The sequence below is a fragment of the Kogia breviceps genome, chromosome 12, assembly GCF_026419965.1.
Source record: "Kogia breviceps isolate mKogBre1 chromosome 12, mKogBre1 haplotype 1, whole genome shotgun sequence".
NCBI classification, from domain to species: Eukaryota; Metazoa; Chordata; class Mammalia; order Artiodactyla; family Physeteridae; genus Kogia; species Kogia breviceps.
This window is the reverse complement of record NC_081321.1, coordinates 4,561,623-4,581,221: the sequence shown is the minus strand read 5'-3', so window position 1 is coordinate 4,581,221 and position 19,599 is coordinate 4,561,623. Positions and strand designations below refer to the sequence as shown.

At 44.9% G+C, this 19,599-nt stretch overlaps 1 protein-coding gene across 3 annotated transcripts in view; it reads right to left on the bottom strand.

Annotated features, from left to right (window-relative positions):
* KCNA6 (potassium voltage-gated channel subfamily A member 6) overlaps nucleotides 1-19,599 on the bottom strand; it is a 203,132-nt gene that overhangs the window by 104,125 nt on the left and 79,408 nt on the right. For 2 of the 3 annotated variants that reach the window (XM_067008584.1, XM_067008583.1), the window contains exon 4: nucleotides 712-1,022. The exons of the other annotated variant lie outside the window; for it this stretch is intronic. The gene's annotated coding sequence lies outside the window, so the exon portion shown is untranslated. The remainder of the gene's footprint in view (nucleotides 1-711; nucleotides 1,023-19,599) is intronic. 3 annotated transcript variants of the gene reach the window in all.

Genomic DNA, 19,599 nt, shown 5'->3' with positions numbered 1-19,599 from the left:
CCCCTCGCCTGCCGCCCCGGGTGCGGCTTTTCGCCGGGGCGGGGTGGGGAGTGGGGGGGAGTGGGGGTGGGAGGAGGATCGGGGGTGGCGATGGGAGGAGGGTTGGTGTTTCTTCCTGCTCCGAGGTGCCTTAACGCAGCGCCGTTCTAGCGGACCGGGCCACCGCTTCGGGGCCGCCCCGGCCTCCCTTCCCCTCCGCGAGCCCTCCTCCTAGGACCCGGGGCAGAGCCAGCTCGGCAGATGCCCTCGCCTGCCCCCCTCTCTGCTTGTCCTCGGCTCTCCCCCCTGCTATAGCCCTCTTCGCCTGCCGCCTTCTAAGCTCCCACCGGGGCAATCGATGGACGCTGCAGAGAAATAGAAAGTGATACGGGGGCAGAAGATCAGAAGCGTTCACATGGGACGGACCCACAGACACGGAAGAGCACAGACCTCTAGCTTTTCGAGAAAGCACGAGACTTTTGCTAGGCTTATATCACAGACACGCAGACAGACACACGCAGACACCCGAAATCCAAGTTTGGGGCTCCTCCATCCCACTCTCCCCAATGCCCAACAGCCGATCTGTTTACAACTTCGTGAAACTAGAGATCGGGAAAGCGCCCAGAGACGCTGGCGGAGCTCCAGGTCCAGGCGGCATCCCCGCGCCCCCGGCTGCCCTCACCCGGCGCCCCAAGCCCCGCTTCTGCAGCCCCGGACCGGGGAACCCCCTACCTGGCCGGCCGGCTCGGCGCGGGGGCGGTGCTGAGTCGGCGGAGAGCCCGAGCGGGAATGCGGCAGGTCGCCTTTGCGGTACCCGGGCGCGAGCCGCGGCCGCCGCAGCGTCCGGGGGGCGCCGGGGCCAACGCGCCGCCCTCGCACCTCGTCCCGCTCTCCTTCAGCTGGTCTCTCGCTTTACTGGGCAGCCGCGGCGGAAACGTCCGTTCCCGACCCCCATTCTCGCCCGTGGCCGGCAGCCCGGAGACGCCGCTCTCGCTCTCGCTCTTGCTCTCGCTCTCGCTCTCGGGTGCGGGGAGTTCCGGAGGCTGCGGGGCGGAAAAGCAAAATGCCACCCTCTCCCGAGCTCGGAAGCGAATGACGATGCGGAGCGCTCTCGCCCCCTCCCAGCACCGTGGGAGCCCTTGATTCGATCCCGAAGGAGGCGAGCGCGAGCGAGGGCCTGGATCTACGTGCCTCGCAGGTCCCCTCGGCTTCCCGCACCCCGCGCGGACCTCGGCGAGGCTACGCGGCGCGCCGGGAGCCCTGCGGAGCTCCGAGTGGGGCAGGGTGCGTGCGGCTCGGGTCCGCCCGGTCCATTTCTGGGCGCTGCAAGATCAGCAGAAACCTGAGAAAGCGCCCGGAATGCGGAGCAGCGATTGGCCCACCCGGGCGTGGGTTGGGGAGGGCGGGAGCGAGGAGGTAGATGGAAAATAGGAGGGGGTGGCTTGGCAGAGGGGGGCTGTCATTCAGTTCCCACCCTTGCCGACGCGGCTTTTTCCCTCTCCTGCCAGAAAGGCCGACCGCCAGTTCTCCTTCCCTAAGGTCCACAGCCCCGCGCACGGACGGTCCTCGGTCGCGACCTTTCCGGCAATCTCACATCGGAAATGGTCAGGTCCGACGCAATGCAGGCGGTGCTGTTCCTGGCACGAGTGCTCTGATGCGCTGCTGTTTGTGCAGAGTCCCACCAGAACCCGCCGCTCCGCGCGCCGTCCGGCCGCTCCCGCAGGGGGCTCTGCAGGGCAGACCCAGCTGGTCCCCGCCGGCCCCGGAGAGATGCGGACCTGGGGCTGGGCTCTGCAGTTGACGATCACCCGGGTTTGTTCTCCGTCGCGCTACTGCGAGGCAGTGGTGCTGAGAGTGTGTCCCTCTTTGACCTACGACGGGAGTTGAAGTTTTCTTGCGATCAGACTATTTTGAAATACTGAGAATGTGACTTGTGGGAAACCAAAGGCTTCGTGGGTTTATGCGCTTGTCTGCCAACTTGGTGCTAATTGGAACGAATCTGAGAAGCAAGTCGCCTGCCCACCTCCCACCCACGTCCCTCTCCCCGAAGCCTCTTTTTCCGGCCTAGGGCCTTCGCAAGGCCCCCTGCAAGGCTGGCAGCTTCTCGGGGACCGGGGTCCGCACAGAGGCGCAGGGCAGCAGGAGCCGGGGGCGTGCGCGGTGCCCTCGGAGTGCGGCTCCGGCTGCGCCCCTTAGAGGCGCTGCGCCTTGGCGCCTGCAGCGCGAGAGAAGGCAGCCAGCAGCTCCGGTACTTCAACTGCGGCCGAGTCTCCAAGGAGGCTGCGGGAGCCCGGAGTCGCCGCCCATTGGCTCCCCGGCTGCCTTGGGACCACCCCTTAGCGCCACCGCGACCGCGAAGCCTCCCGCCGACACCACCCACCTCTTTAATCAAAGCCAAAGATTGCATCCTCCTCACTCCGTTGTGACTAGTGAGGAGCAGGGGCCTCGGCGGACCCTGCACCCCGGCAGTGCAGCAATCCTGGGTACCGAGCTAGTTAAGTCCCTCCTCCAGATACCGACTCCAGCATTCCTTTCAGAAAAAAATAGGTGTTTGTTCCCTCCACTCCTCCGGAGCCATAGCCCAGCTTCCCTTTTACAAACAATGAGTTCTCTTAAACTCCTCCTTCCCATATTAAGCGCTGCCTTTTCCCCACCTTTCAAACACATATTCCTGTATCCCACTGACTCCGCGGTTCCTTTCCTTTCCACCCTACTGCTTTATTGGAAAGAAAAAGAAAAAAAAAAAAAAAAAAAAACCACGAATCTCTGCATTGCAATACTGTCAGGTCCCTTGTTTTCTTTGCTACTGCTGCTGCCGCTATGGCTGCGGAGGCTGCTGCAGCCCTGAGAACACCCTACTACTGGATCTGATAAACATTTTCAGACCCTGTCCTAGCAATACGGGGCTTCCTAAGCTACTCCTGTACTCCCTTTGCCTGTAGCCCCCCTCCTTCTTTTAAAGGTTTCTGGGACTGTCATCTGCCCAGCCTCATGTGGATGCACTGGCCCTGATTCAGCATTGGGAGGTTGCCTTACTAGAAGAGATTTACAGACTGGGTGAGATCCCAGGTTCCCAAACCAGGGGCTTATTAGGGGGCACAGTAAGATCAGGAGGCTTTCAACATCCCTGAAAGATGTCTTTAGAGCCGGACTGGACCTCCATGGAACTGGAAGAAATTTGCTGAGCTAGGAACGCATCATTCTTGATGCAAGCCCGCCATTGGTAAGGGTCTGAGGTATTTATTTATTCAACAATTTGCTTAGCTCCAGCTAGGTGTCAGCCAAATTCTAGCACTGGAGACACAGTAATAACTAAGCCGTGAGGTCCCAGACCCCTTGGAACTCTCGTTCTTGGGGGAGAGACAGACAGTGAACAAATAAACCATTGTATACATGTACTACATCTACTTTATCCATTCATCCGTCGATGGACACTTAGGTTGCTTCCATGTCTTGGCTATTGTGGATAGTGCTGCTATGAACATAGGTTGCAGGTATCTTTTCGAATGAAGTTTAGTCTGGATATATGCAACGGAATACTACTCAGCCATAAAAGAGAAATGAAATAATGCCATTTGCAGCAACATGGATGGGCCTAGAGATTACCATACTAAGTGAAGTAAGTCAGAAAGAGAAGGACAAATATCATATGAGACCACTTGTAGGCGGAATCTGAAGTATGACACAAAAGAACTTATCTACGGAAGAGAAACAGACTCACAGACATAGAGAACAGACTTGTGGTTGCCAAAGGGGAGGGGGTATGGGGGAGGGATGGACTGGGAGTTTGGGGTGAGCAGATGCAAGCTATTATACGCAGAATGGATAAACAATGGGGTTCTACTATGTAGCACAGGGAACTATATTCAATATCCTGTAATAAACCATAATGGAAAAGAATATGAAAAACAATATATATACATCATATATATTATATATGTGTGTATATGTAACTGAATCACTTTGCTGTACACCAGAAACTAACACAACATTGTAAAGCAACTCTACTTCAATAAAATAAATTAAAAAAATAAACCATGCATTATAATTTATGTTAAAAAATGTTTTTAAGGGGATACAGACTGACAAATACAGGTTTGCATGGATAGGAAAGGGCTCTCTGCAAAGGTAGCATTTGAACAGAGAACTTCAAGAAGAGAGAGGTCAAGGCACAGGAAAATCAGAAGGACAAATAGGAGAGCAAATGCAAAGGTTCTAAGGCAAAGGACAAGCTCAGCATATTTGGGAAACAAAAGAGGCTAGAAAGAAGTGACCAAGGAAGAGTGTTGGAAAAACTAGGTCAGAAAAGTAGGCAGAGACCAGCTCATGCAGGGCCTCTTAAGCTACTTTAAGAATATTTCATTTTATTCTGACTGCAATGGGAAGATATTGGAGGACTTGGATCCGTGCAGTAACATAATATGATTTGCCTTTTTTTTTTCTTTTTCTTTTTTTTTTTTTTTTTTTGGCCACACCACGTGGATTGTGGGATCTTAGTTCCCTGACCAGGGATTGAACATTTGTAAAGTTTATTCTGGCTCCTAGAAACAAGGCACGAGGTTGGAGTTTATCAAGTAGTACAAACAAAGATGGCTTAAACAAGGAAGATAGTGGTAGGAATAGGATTACATTATGAAAACTGAGATGGCAGGATTGGGGATGTGGAGGAAAGAAACGTTTGAAGAACATCTCCTAGGTCTGTAGCCTTAGTAACCAGGTGGATGGTGGTGTCATTTCCTGGAGGAGTGAACTGGACAGCACCTGTCCCACCAGAATGTGAGCTACGCGAAGTCTGAGACCTGGTGTGTCTTAGTTATTAGTGCGTTGGGCCATGGGGGCCTTTCCTCAGAGTCTCCCTGCCCTGCCATTCTTCTTGCCCTTTGGCCACTTGCCCTGCCTCCACTGCTGCTGGATCTACCAGTTCTGTGCAGGCAGCAGAATTCTGCCCAATGAGTGGACCACACCGCAATGTGTGGAATCTGGAGTCCTCAAGGTGGCAAAAAGGTCCAGGTAACCAACACGGCCACATGGAGGCATTAACTCCATGGACCAGTGGGAGTTGCCCAGTAGGAGAGATGGGATAGGATGGAGCCTGGAGGTAAATTCCCTCTCACTTTATTCTTTTCAAGGACAAGTGACTATATGGTCTGTCGACAGGGCTGCATGTCTTTGTGGCTCATGAAGCAGTGGCCAGCTTCGTAACCCGCTACATTGCATTTGCACCTTATCCTTCCCTTTTCCCTTACTCTCACTGCCCAGGGATCGCGCCTCCCATTAAAGCCCAAGTCCTATGTCAGGTTCTGTTTTCTACGCAGAGGGAGTCCAGACTTCAGTTTGAGACGTGTTAAGTCTGAGTTATCTGTTAAACATCCAATGCAGACGATGAATAGGAAATTGAGCATACAGTCGAGTCTAGGGTTCAGAGAAGAGGTCTGGGTAGATCTGGGTTTCTCAGCCTCGGCACTTGGTCTGGATGCTTTGTAGTTGTGGAGGGCATGTTTGTTTTGTTGTTCTGTGCATTTGGGGTGGTTCAGCAGCACCTCTGGCTTCTACCCACCAGCTGCCAGTAGCACCTGCTCCCAGTTAAGACAACCAAAAATGTCTCCAGACATTGCCGAATGTCTCTTGGGAGGCAAAATCACCCCCCACTGGGAACAACTGGAGTAGATGGTAGTTAAAGCCAGAGCTCTGGACTAGGGCACTTGGACGTGAAGGCGGAAAGAGAAGAAAGAGTTCAGAGACCGCAACTCAGGATATTCTAATTCTTAGAGGTCAATAAAAGAAGGAAGTGCCAGTGAGGGAGACAGAGAAAGAGTGACTGGCAAGGTAAGCAAACCAGGAGAGTGAGGGGCCCATGAAAACAGATGAGTATAGTGCTTTGCGAAGGGGAGTTTTTTTTTTTTTTTTGAACGCTGCTAACAGAATGAGTAGAATGAGGAAATTAGAATTAACTACCGGGTTTAGAAAAACTTGAGTTTAAAAGAGATTGAGAGAGATGAATTGATGACAGTGGGTAAAATCAACTCTTGATGTTTTGGAGTCAATAGAGGGAAAATGGAGGGATAGCTGAAGCTTCCTTCAAGGAAGGATGACAAGACTTTTTTTTTTCTAAGATGAGAGCTATTACAATATGTTTGTATGCTGATGGGAATGATTCATTAGAAAGGGGAAAATGGTTGATGCAGTGAAAAGAGAAACATTGGAGCAATGTTCTTGAGAAGGCGAAAGGAAACTGGGATCTGAGATCCAAAGGAAGAGATTGGCCTTGGAAAAAGACAGTAAATCCACAGAAAGGGGAATGAGGGCAGAGGTCAGAAACAAGTAGTTTAGTAGATGTGACTCTGGGAGTTTGTGGACGTTCATTTATGCAAAATCAGAGGCAACGTTCACTGTAAAAAGGGAAGCAAAGTCATCAGCTGGAAGCGAGGGTAGGAAGGTGTTCTTGGAAGTAGAAGGAAAAAATGTGAAATAACCACCCAGTAGAACAGGAAGGTGAAAGGACTAAAGAATGTAGCAGGATTGCCTGGCAATATCATGGGCTCGATTTTGGTGACAGAACATGCATTTCAGTGATCAGGCCCTGATTGTTTAAGATAAACTTGGAAGTGAGTCATGATAGAATTAGTTCTGATGATTGTTTATGGGAAATGTGAAACTAGACTAAACATAGCTTCCTTCTTAGCATTGGTTTCTGAAGTGTTATGTAGTGATTAGGCAAGGCATGGCAAGAAAAGCACTGGCCGTACCAGGCAGGAAAATACCCACGTGGACTCACCTTAGATCCTGCTGAGGGCAGTTTTACAAGAAAGGGAATGAATGGGGGTCTCATAAGGTATGATGTATAGTCGTTAAAAGGTAGTATAGAACCACTAGGAGGCAGGAAGGAAACTTCAGTTCACCAAGGGTTTAAGATGACACTGAGTGGCGTGGATGTCCACATTAGCCAGGGGTCCTCTTGTTGGGATTTGTGATCGGGCTTCTCTGTAGATAGGCTCCAGGGGCCTATGAACCTCTAAAACTGTTTACACATTTTGGTATATGTCAATAATCTTGTTTCTGAGCATCCAGTCTGTGAGTGATTTTTATCAAAATCTCAAAGGGAGCTTCCACTGGAACAGTTAAAAGCCTAGGTTTTTAAATCACAGATGACTTCTAATTCAATCACTCTGATATTGGACAAGTCACTCCATTATTTTACATCTTCATCTCCTTATTTGTAAAATGTAATATCTATATCATTGTCCGCCGTGAGGATAAAAGACAAATTGAGTACTGATCAGTACCTGCCGTAGAGTTAAACTTGGTGAAATGTCAAGAGAAAATGACCAGGAAGGTCAGGAACCATTCCATTAGATGGATCTTTAAGAAACATTCACCCAGGACAAAGCAGTCCCTAGATAATTGAGAATCAGAGACAAGAAGAAGTGTAATACCTATGATCAAGAATCCTTATGGCCAACTTCAATATTCAGGCACAGCAGGATAACGGGTACTAGACTTTTCTCCCACCATGAACAACTAGAAAAATGGATAAACTGCATTAAGTCAGCACAGGGCAAGAAGCAGGGCAGAACTGAGATCTCTTATAAAAGGAAAACAAATGAGATGAGCTCTATGATAGGCTGACTTTTTTCTGGAAAGTACCTGGAGGTACTTTCCAGAAGCTATGCAAGGAGAGGAGACCCAAGCAGAGCCTGGAAATCTTAGTGAGCTGAAGAGACAGGGACTGTAGTCTGGTGAGGCTGAGGTGGCTGCAAGTTATGAGACAAAGTACTGAAGAGGAAGGAGCAACACAATGAAATACACCGGAAATCTGCACGGGGTCCCCTTGAGTCTGTTGGTAAATACCAAACTACATGTGGGTAGATCGGGTAAAACCCCAGCGAGCTGGGTTGGCTTAATATTCAAACATCAGTCAATGCAACTCACTCTACGGGGCTAATCAAAGGAGATTCTTAATAGATGCAGAAAAGCTATTTGACAAAATTCAACACCCATCCATTATTAAAACAAAACAAAGAAGGGACTTTTCTGGCAGTCCAGTGTTTAAGACTTTGCCTTCCAATGCAGGGGGTCCAGGTTCCATCCCTGGTAAGGGAGTTAAGATCCCACATGCCTCAGAGCCAAAAAGTCCAAAACATAAAAATACCCAGAAGCAATATTGTAACAAATTCAATAAAGACTTTAAAAATGGTCCACATAAACAAACAAACAAACAAAAACAACACCTTGAAAACAACAACAACAAAGAAAAACAAACCTTTTAGCCACTAGAAATAGAAAGAACTTCCTTAACCTGAAAAGGGACATCTACCAAAAGCCTACAATAAACATCTTACTCAATGGTAAAAAGGTTAAACACTTTCCCTCTAGAATTGGGAACAAGGCAACAAGGCAGTAATATGCACTCTGATCATTCCTACTTAACATTGTATCAGAGGTCCTAGTCAGATTGGAAAGAAAGAAGTAAAATTGTTCTTATTCATAGACAACATGATTTTGTATATGGAAAATCCTGAAGATTCTACCAAAAAACTACCAGAAATATTAAGTGGATTTAGTAAGGAAACAAGGGGAATATATAAAAATCAGTAGTATCTCTACCACCTACAACAACATCAAAAAACATAAAATGCTTAAACATAAATGTAAGAAAATACGTTACATATAAGACCCGTACATGTAAAACTACAAAACATTGCTGAGAGAAAGCTAAAAAGACCTAAATAAATGGAAAGCTATACCATGATCATGGATTGGAAGACTCTCAGTATTATTATGATGTCAATTCTCCCCAAACATAACTTCAATCAAAATGCCAACAGGCTTGTTCACAGAAATTGGTTCTAAAATAAAGCTGATTCTAAAACTTATATGGGGCTTCCCTGGTGGCGCAGTGGTTGAGAATCCGCCTGCCGATGCAGGGGACACGGGTTCGTGCCCCGGTCCGGGAAGATCCCACATGCCGCGGAGCGGCTGGGCCCGTGAACCATGGCTGCTGAGCCTGCGCGTCCGGAGCCTGTGCTCCGCAACGGGAGAGGCCACAACAGTGAGAGGCCCGCATAGCACAAAAAAAAAAAAAAAAAAAAAAAAAAAAAAAAAAAAAAACCATAAAACTTATATGAAAACACAAAAGACCTAGAATAAAAGAAGTTTAAAACAGAGCTATGTTGTAGGACTTACACTACCTCATTTTAAGACCTACTATAAAGCTGCAATCATCACAACAGTGCAATACTGGTGTAAAAAGAGACATACAAATCCTTGGAACAGAACAGGGAGTCCAGAAATAGATCCACACTTATATGATCAATTGATTTTCAACGAGGTAATTAAATGGGGAGAAGAGTCTTCTCAACAAATGGAGCTGGAATAACTGAATATCCATAAACCTTCATGCTTACCTCACACTTACAAAAAAAAAAATTACTCAAAATGGATCACAGACCTAAATGTGAAGCTAAAACTATTTAACTTCTAAAAGAAAATGCAGAAGAAAATCTTTGCAACTCAGAACAAAGACATAAACCATTAAAAAAAATTGAACTTCATAAAAGTTAAAAACGTCTGTTCTTCTAAAGACACTGTTAGGGTGTGGACTTAGAGACTGTCATACAGAGTGAAGTAAGTCAGAAAGAGAGAAACAAATATCGTATGTTAACGCATATATGTGGAATCTAGAAAAATGGTATAGATGATCTTATTTGCAAAGCAGAAATAGAGACACAGACGTAGAGAACAAACGTATGGATACCGAGGGGGAAGGGGCAGGGTCGGATGAATTGGGAGATTGGGATTGACATATATACACTACTATGTATAAAATAGATAACTAATGAGAACCTGCTGTATAGCACAGGGAACTCTACTCGGTGCTCTGTGGTGACGTAAATCGGAAGGAAATCCAAAAAAAGAGGCGATATATGTATATGTACGGCTGATTCACTTTGCTGTACAGCAGAAACTGACACACCACTGAAAAGCAACTATACTTCAATTTTTAAAAATATATACTATTAAGAAAAGGAAATGGTATGCCATAGACTGGGAGAAAATATTCACAGTGCACATATCTGACAAAGGACTCATATTCAGACATGTCAGCAACTCTTACAACTCACTAATAAGACAAACAACCTCATAAAAAATGGGCAAAAGATTTGAATGGACACTTCACAAAAGACACATTCTTTGTGATTCTATTTATATGAAATTCTAGAATGAGCAACCACAGATCAATGGTTTCCTGGTACCAGAGAAGAGAGGATTGACTACAAAGGATCAGGAGGGAACTTCTAGGTGATGGAAATGTTCTATATCTTGATTATGGTGGTGGCTACACAGTGTATTGTCAAAACTCATAGGACTGTACACTTAAAATAGGTACAATTTATTGTGTGTAAATTATACCAAAATTAAATTTATTTTAAAAATTCCTTGTCAAATAAATAATATTGATGCATGTTGAGGTGACAGAAGACAGATAGAAACAGTAATATTTTTCTAGAGCTTAACCTGTGACAGTTTCTTAAACTGTTCTGAGTTGTCCTTGACAGGAGGAATATATGAAGTATGAAGGAACAGAGGAATTTCCTATCTTACTAGGACTATCTGGGCAGGTTCACAACTTGGAGAAGAGAACTATAGCATTTAGGAATTCATTAAAAAATAATTACTGAGCATCTGTTGATTGCCTCAGTCATTGTGTAATATATCAGAGACCAAGACAGAATCCTTGCCCCCAGTGAGGCCCTATTCTCACTGTGGAGACAAAGATGTAAACAGGTAATTACCATACAATATGAAAAATGCTTTAATGACACCAGGTATGGAGGAGTGGCCCCTAAGCCAGCCTTGGGAGGTAGGGAAGAACTCCCAGGAGAAATTTCAAGGTAACAAATAAAAAGAATCCTGAAAGATGAGTAGGAGGTATGGCCATTGGAGTCCCTTGTGGATGAAAGTCAGGTTCTAGCTGTACAGGGGAGTCAAGAGCATATCCAGAAAAATAAAACTTATGTCAGTAGACCTGGAGGATTGAGTATAAAGAGGTGAGCAGCAAAGAAAATGAGGTCAGAGAAGTTTCCAGGAGCCAGGTCATGAAGCACCTTGCTGGTCACCATTGTAGACCCCACTGGTTTCCTCCTGAGTGTCCAATCCTCTCTTTCTCCCCCCAGACAGGACTCGCTTGTACCTAGCCTGAAGGGAAGCCCACTGCTCCAGGGTATCTCATCAGGAATCAGACTGTGACCCACCCCTAACCCAGGAGATGGGAGGGGAAGCCTTCTAGAGGGCTTCAGAGAAAGGCTTCCTCGGTGGTAAGAAAGAGCCATAGAAAGATTTTGTCTTCATCCTCAAGATGTCATGTCTGATGAGTCATTGGTATATACACATCCTGTTTCCAGACTGAATGATGAAGCCAACACTGAAGATATCATAGCAAAAAAGGAAAAACCTGGATCCTGGTGACATCGTTGAGCAGCTGAATCAAACAGCCATGAAGCTTCCTATCATAGAAATTCCTGTTATGAAATTCAACTATTTTCTCATGGTCAAGTGAGTTTGAGTTGAGCTTGCTCATTAAATCTTATTAAAGGATTTTTCGTTAAGGATTTTAAACAAACTTGTAAAATATCATGGATAATATATGGAAATGATTTAGATGTAGATGCTTGTGTCAATTATAACTCTTTCTGATTATAGAAGTAGAAACTCAACCCCAAGTGGCTTAAACCAAATAAAAGGGAGGTGCAGGGGGAATAGAGGATTTGGGGAATACAAATGGAGCTTCAGGAAAGGCTTTACCCAGCACTCAAGATCCATGACCAGGACCTATTTTTTTCCTTCTCCATTTCCCTTCCTCAATGCTCACTCTACTCTCAGATGCTTTTTTTTTTTTTTTTTGGTAGGGGGGTTGGGGGGTGGGGGGATGTTTCCAGGACGGCTGCCCGAAAGTCCAGAAGTTCTATACCTCATGGCTGGTAGGAAATATGTCTAATTCCCTGGTGGCTCAAATAAGAGTCTTGGAATTGAGCCTCAGTGATCCTCAATTGGCCTGACTTGTGTTACTTATACATCTTTGAGCCCATCCCTGCAGTCAGGAAGATGGGATGTGCCAACTGGATTAAAGAAATCAAGGCCTTTCCCTGGAGATGGGATGGGGTCAATCTCACCCAGACTCTATGGTGAGAAATTTCATAGTACTGGTAAAAAGATTAAAAGAGGACTGCCTGCTAGGGAGGTGATCATCAAATGTCCAGAAAGGAGGTGATAGAGTGAGTTAGGAATGGCGCCTAGCTCTCTGGCTTGGGCATCCTAGAGAGAAATGAACTTCAGGAAGCTGAGTTAAGATGAGCAAGACAGTGAGATGCAGTGACCAACTGGTCATTGATTGTCTTGAAAACAGAAGTTTCAGTAAAGTAGTGGGAACTGATGTCAGACTGCAGTAGTCAAGGGATAAATGGAGTGAGCAAGGGAGGTGAGGGCAAGCAGGCATTCTTTGAAGGATCTTGGAACTAGCGGGCAGGAAGGAGATAGAGGTAGTAGCTAAAGGGGCCTGTGAGGTCAAGGGAACTTTATTTTTTTAATATAGGAGAGATTTGAGCATGGTTTAATGCTAAAGATGATAAATGAAAAATATATAAGGAAGAACAGGATGGAAGATATAGGCCAGAAGTGGGGTAACTCATGGAGGAAGATCCCTAGGAAAAATGTTGAGAAAGATACAGAGCACAGCTAGAAAAATTAATCTTAAAGAAGAGTGAGGGACTTTTCTTCACTGTGATAGGATGGAAAGAGGAAAGGACTAATGGGAATGCACTGGAAATGTGAATTCAGGAAACTGAGGGAGATTCCATCTGAAGGTTTCTAGTTTCTCAGTGAAGTACCAGATGTTACCTACTGATGGGCGTAAGACAGGAGACCATGAAAGGTCAAAGATAGTCCCGAGGAAGAAGAGGAGAGAGAGTGGATTGGGAAAACATATGGGACTTCGCTGTTTTGTCCCACATCATCTAGAAGGTGTGTAGTCTATGCTCATAAAGACCGAACGAATTTTTGGCCAACCCAATACAATCAGAATCCAGTAACTGGGACCAAGTATTTTTTATCTGTTACCCAATAGATCACCTTCCAATCCAGTCAGATGCCACCTCAGATGGGGACTCCGAAGTCCTTTCTCCCCTGATCACCCCCTTTCTTCTTTGCCTCCTTTCAGGGTCCTGCCTTTCCTCTAGGGCAGACTGGAGAAACCATTTCTTCCCTTGTGTCTGAGGCTGGAGGAACCCATGCTTATGCCTATCCCAGCAGGGCAACGGTGGAGCCTTCCGCAAGGATGCCCCAGAGAAAGGCTACCGCCTCTCTGCTCTTGTTAATCACCTCTCATTGTCACCCCTGAATGTGTTATTTTGGGAAAGGCCCCTCCCCAACAGAGATAAGAATAGGAAGAGAACAGGGATGAACAGGGCACTTATAGAAGGACCACAAGAAAGCATCAAGGGCCCGACTGAGATCAGAAACCAGGCATATGAAGAAATGCCAATATGTGTGCTTTTGTGATTTTTCTCCAAAATGTTTCAGCATCTCAGATGTTGAATAGAAAAGGCAGTTGGCAGTGTTGGCTTTAAAAAAAAAAAAAGCTGTTAAAATGATGTGTTTGTCATAAGGTACAAATAGATTAGGGCATCAGAACACAGATTATAATTTCTAACCCAAAATACATACACTGGGGGTGTTTACATCTCAAAACATTCTGCATTAAGAGTATATCTGCCCAATGGCATAGAGCTTTGAGGCTTCTATTGCCTAGTTTTTTCCATTTTGCAGCAGATTCAGAAATGCTTTCAGAGGTAAATTTTCTCTGCTCTAAATATTCTCTTAACCCTGTAACTTATCATAGCTCAGTTATAAGAAATAGTTTCAATGAAAGATTGTTGGAAAGACGTACAATACAGACATTTTTCTAGAGCTGCACTGTCCAGCACGACAGCCATTAGTCACATGTGGCTATGTACGATTAAATGAATTAAAATGAGAATTAAACTTCAGTCCCCTCAGTCCACTGGCCCTGTGTTAAGTGTGCAATAACCACATGTGGCTGGTGATTATCACGGTGGGCAGTGCAGATACAGAGCATCTCTACCACCGCAGAAGTTTCTATCGGGCAACGCTGCTTTAGAGCTTTGACCCTTGGGTCAATCCAGACACTCGGTGAGGGCAGTATGGTTTGGGTCGCTTGTATAATTGCTTTTATGCCTTTAGCTTGCACACAGGGACATTATCAGAAAAAGCCCTATAAGTTCACGGTGGTAACTATTGTTAGAACTTTGTGAAGGACACCGTCCACCACGGTACACTGCACCTTCTGTGAGGGTCCCTGGAGGAAGTCTTTTCTTAAAAAAAATTTTTAAATTTTTGGCTGCGTTAGTTCTTTGTTTCTGTACACAGGCTTTCTCTAGTTGCAGTGAGTGGGGGGCTTCTCTTCATTGTGGTCCGTGGGCTTCTCATCGCAGTGGCTTCTCTTGTTGTGGAGCACGGGCTCCAGGCATGTGGGCTTCAGTAGTTGTGGCACACGGGCTCAGTAGTTGTGGTGCACCGGCTTAGTTGCTCCACGACCTGTGGGATCTTCCCAGACCAGGGCTGGAACCCGTGTCCCCTGCGTTGGCAGGTGGATTCTTAACCACTTTGCCACCAGGGAAGTCCCTTGGAGGAAATCTTAATCTCAGGATCAAAGTAACCTCTGCTTCTCTTATATATTTTTTAATTTTTATTTTATATTGGAGCCTAGTTGATGAACAATGTTGTATTTGTTTCAGGTGTACAGCACAGTGATTCAGTTATACATATACATGTATCTTTTCTTTTTCAAATTCTTTGCCCATTTAGGTTGTTACATAATATTGAGCAGAGTTCCCAGTGCTATACGGTAGGTCCTTATTGGTCATCTAGTTTAAATATAGCTGTGTGTACATGTCAATCCCAAACTCCCAATCTACACCTCCACCCACCCTTCACCCCCACCCCCCGGAACCATAAGTTCATTCTCCAAGTCTGTGAATCTGTTTCTGTTTTGTAAATAAGTTCATTTGTATCCTTTTTTTAGAGTCTGCATGTAAGTGATATCATATGATATTTGTCTTTCTCTGACTTGCTTCATTTAGTATGATAATTTCCAGGTCCATCCAGGTTACTACAAATGCCATTATTTTTATTCTTTTTAATGGCTGAGTAATATTCCATTGTATGTATGTACCACATCTTCTTCACCCATTCCTGTCAATGGACATTTAGGTGGCTTCCATGTCTTGGCTATTGTAAATAGTGCTGCAGTGAACATTGGGGTGAATATATACGTTCGAACCATGTTTTTCTCCAGATATATGCCCAGGAGTGGGATTGCTGGATCATATGGTAGCTCTATTTTCAGTTTTTAAAGGAACCTCCATACTGTTCTCCATAGTGGCTGTACCAGTTTACATTCCCACCAACAGTGCAGGAGGGTTCCCTTTTCTCCGCACCCTCTCCAGCACTTACTGTTTGTAGATTTTTTGATGTTGGCCATTCTGACTGGTGTGAGGTGATACCTCATTGCAGTTTTGATTTACATTTCTCTAATAATTAGTGATGTTGAGCATCTTTTCATGTGCCTCTTGGCCAACTGTATGTCTTCTTTGGAGAAATGTTTGTTTAGATCATCTGCCCATTTTGGGATTGGATTGTTTTCATCTTGTAGTTACTGCGATTCATAAAGCTGATTCATTTCCCTTATTGTCTTCAGGCAAACTTAGAGCCTGTGTGTGTATGGGGTGTGTGTGTGTGTGTGTGTGTGTGTGTGTGTGTGTGTGTGTGTCTTGCCTTCATTTCCCTTCACGATTCATTTTATACTTTTGGGTTGCATTTTTTAAAAACTACCTAAATCCTTCCTGTTAGAGAAGGAGAATATAAGTAAACGGAGATTATACGCATACATACACACACACACACATGCATACAATTACCTTCCAGTCACCACCCAGATATGTGTCCTAGTCATGAGAACATTAGTCAAAACCCAGCCCCTAAGTGCTCTAATTTATCACTCTGGGATCATTCTCAGCCATGGTACCCTAAACCATTACTTTGGGGTACGTAACAGATAACCAAGTCATAACTGAGGTGTCAGGGTCATAGGACAAATATTCAAATCTAAGTTAGAGCAGGAGGCTTCCAAAGGCTTGTCCTATATGATATGCAGCTGTTACTGGCAGTAATAAGCAGGGCAAAGGTCTAGCCTGCATTGTGGCAACTGAGATGGTTTCCAGTGTGGTTTTATAAATGTGTGTGTTTTTTAATCCCAGTCATATAGAAGCAGAATGACTTTACTCTGACTTCATACAATGGAGCCTCTAACATGCTGCTCTCACTCATGACATGACATACATCTCACAGTCTGTTAAGCCACAGATAAACACTATGCTTAACTATCCAGCCCAGAGATGGATAGGGATGCCATAGAAAAACTGTATTCAGAATTTCCAAGCCAATTTTGCTCCTTTTCACAAGAAAAAAAAAAAAAAAAAATTCTGAAAGCTTTGCACTTTTTTTCCTTTTATTCTCCATATGAATTAACTCTTTACAGTTAATTAACTCTTTACAGATGCATACTTACTAGGAGCATGTTTTTTCAAGGTGGAAAAGGCAAAAAATGCATTGTCCATACCCTCGATAAGTGTATCGTCTTCCTTGCTGAGGAGGCAAAACTTATATGAATGTAAAACGACAGTTTCCAAAGGCAGTCAACTGAGCAGCGCGTTCTCACACGTTCTAGCGGGAATTTGGAATGGAAGGACAGGGGCCCGTCAGGACAGCCGCTGGGCAGCTCGCTGGAGAAGTGACCTTCGGAGGACCTGCCGAGAGTCAGAGAAGGGGGCCCTTCATGAGGGAGGGAAAGCTAGAGCAAAGACGCAGTCACGGGAATGTACAGACCTTTCAGGGGACACGGAGCGGGTCAGTCTGGCAGCAGCACACTCAGGAGGAGATGCTAGTGATCAGCGGAGTGACAAACCGGGCTAGAGCGGGACCGGGCAGACCAAGCAGAGGACTGCAAAACCCCTGCACGCTCAGGAATTCACTCCTGAACAACCGAACGTCGTCCGTCAACGCCACGTCGATTGCTTGCGGCCTCGGAAGGAAAAAAGAAGAGCCAATTTGCAGCCAATGTTCAGCGACAGCGAAAGAAGGTGGATTCCTGACGGCAGTTATTATCCAACACATGGTAATGAATCGTTTTAAGTTTTCTCTTTGGACCATACTTTACGCTTTTCAAAGCTCTTTCTTGTGCATCGTTTTTCAGTCCTGTGACAAAACCTTGGAGATGGCGGGCAGCAAGCATTTATTATCCTAACATGATAAAGCCACTGACCAGGCAAAACTGATTGGGGCTGGGATCCTCCACGCCCACGTGGTTATCAGTGGACCAAGGCAGCAAACACAGGTCTTCCGCCTGCCATCTCCCTGCCAGCCGCTTCATACCACACTGTCTGAAATTGCTGCTGCTTCATTTTCAGACGTTTGCGCCTCAGAGTCCATTGCCACGGGCTTGGGGGATTTTCTCTTTAACCAGCACATTCTAAGAAACACACGAATTACAGCAGGGGGAGGGGGAGTTATTCAGAACGTTCTTGTTTTGAGGGAAATGTGTGATAATTAAGAAAGATTGGTCATTCCATCTTTCCGGATTTTTCAGGCCTAGGAAACATGCCTCTTTTTCAGGCTGGTTTGGATTCTATCCTGCCTGGAGACAAAACGCTGGACTGTTTGATGTCCCGGGGGCTCTGTAAGCTGCAATCATTCTGTGATTCTTTCCTCTAACGGTTGTCTTGGTATTGTCAGGAGTCCAAATCTCTTATTTAAAGTGCATCAGAGAGCGATGCAGCTGGATGTAAGCAGTGTGTGTATGTAGGATAATAGTGTAAATATTTTATAGACTGCAGCACAACAGGATTAAATACTTTTGCTTGGACAAATGAATCCCATCTTCAAAGCCACTGCAAAGAAGCTTATGTATTGGGCACAGTAATTTTGCAAATAACCGAACACACTGTCGTATTCACAGAACTCAGCACTTCTCCAGAGTCTTAGCACCTTCTCAGCACTGTTGGGGGCAGCCTTACCTATTGTTCTGAGGAGGAAATCTTTTCTCTTGGCAGTCTGATAGATTATGCAACTCTATTTCAGTAATTAACTAATTGAGTCACATGTGTTTGTTCTTTCTAAGCTGTTAAGCCTCCTTCCTGCCTTTATTCTCAGAGCAGCATTCAGCTACTTCCCCAACTCAGAGCAATGACCCATTTGACTGACCCGGTTCTCAAAAGTGTCCTCATCAACACTCTCCCTCTGACTAATACCAACATCTCTTAGAGGTCACTCTCCAGCCCTCACTGCAGACTTTGACCCACGGTGCTCTCAGATCTCAGATGTCAGAAATATCCCAGAGACCAGGAACTAGCAGCAAGTTAAGACTGACTACCAGCATCCACTCTCATCACTCCTATTCAACATAATCCTGCAAGTCCTAGCCAGAGCAGTCAGTCAAGAAAAAGAAATAAAAGGCATCCAAATCAGAAACGAAGAAGTAAAATGGTCTCTGTTTGCAGATGACATGATCTTATATATATATATAAACCCTAGAGACTCCACACACACACACACACACACACACAAAAAGAAAAAAACCACATAAAACGAATAAATAAATTCAGTACAGTTTCAGGATACAAAATCAACATACAAAAATCAGTTGCATTTCTATACACTAACAGCAAACTACCTGAAAAGGAATAAAGAAAACAATCCCTTGCACAAAACCATCAAAAGCAATAAAATACCCAGGAAAAAATTTAACCAAGGAGGTAAAATATCTGTACACTGAAAACCCCAAGACATTGATAAAAGAAATTGAAGAAGACACAAATGAATGAAAAGATAGACTGCATTCATGGATTGGAATAATTCATATTATTAAAATGTCCAAAGCAAAGGAAAGATTTGCTACCCAAAGCAAAGCAAAGATTCATGGTAACCCCTATCAAAATTCCATTAGCGTTGTTTTACAGAAATAGAAAAACATCCTAAAATTTGTATGGAACCATACAAGAGCCAAAAGAGCCAGAGCAATCTTGAGAAAGAAGGACAAACTTGGAGGCATCCTGATTTCAAACTATATTACAAAGCAATAGTAATTAAAACGGCATTGTACTGGCATAAAATCAGACAAATAGGCCAATGCAACAGAATCAAGAGCCTAGAAATAAACCCACACATACACAGTCAACTAATATTTGACAAAGGAGCTAAGACCACTCAATGGGGAAAAGATAGTCTCTGCAATAAATGGTGCTGGGAAAACTGGGTAACCATATGCAAAAGAATGAATCTGGATCCCTATCTCACACTACTTACAAAAATTTATTCAAAATGAATTAAAAACTTAAACATAACCATAAAACTCCTAGAAGAAAACATAGGGAAAATCTCCTTGACATCAGTCTCAGTAATGATTTTTTGGATATGGCAACAAAAGCACAAGCAACAGAAGCAAGAATAAACAAGTGAGACTACATCAAACTAAAAAGCTTCTGCACAACA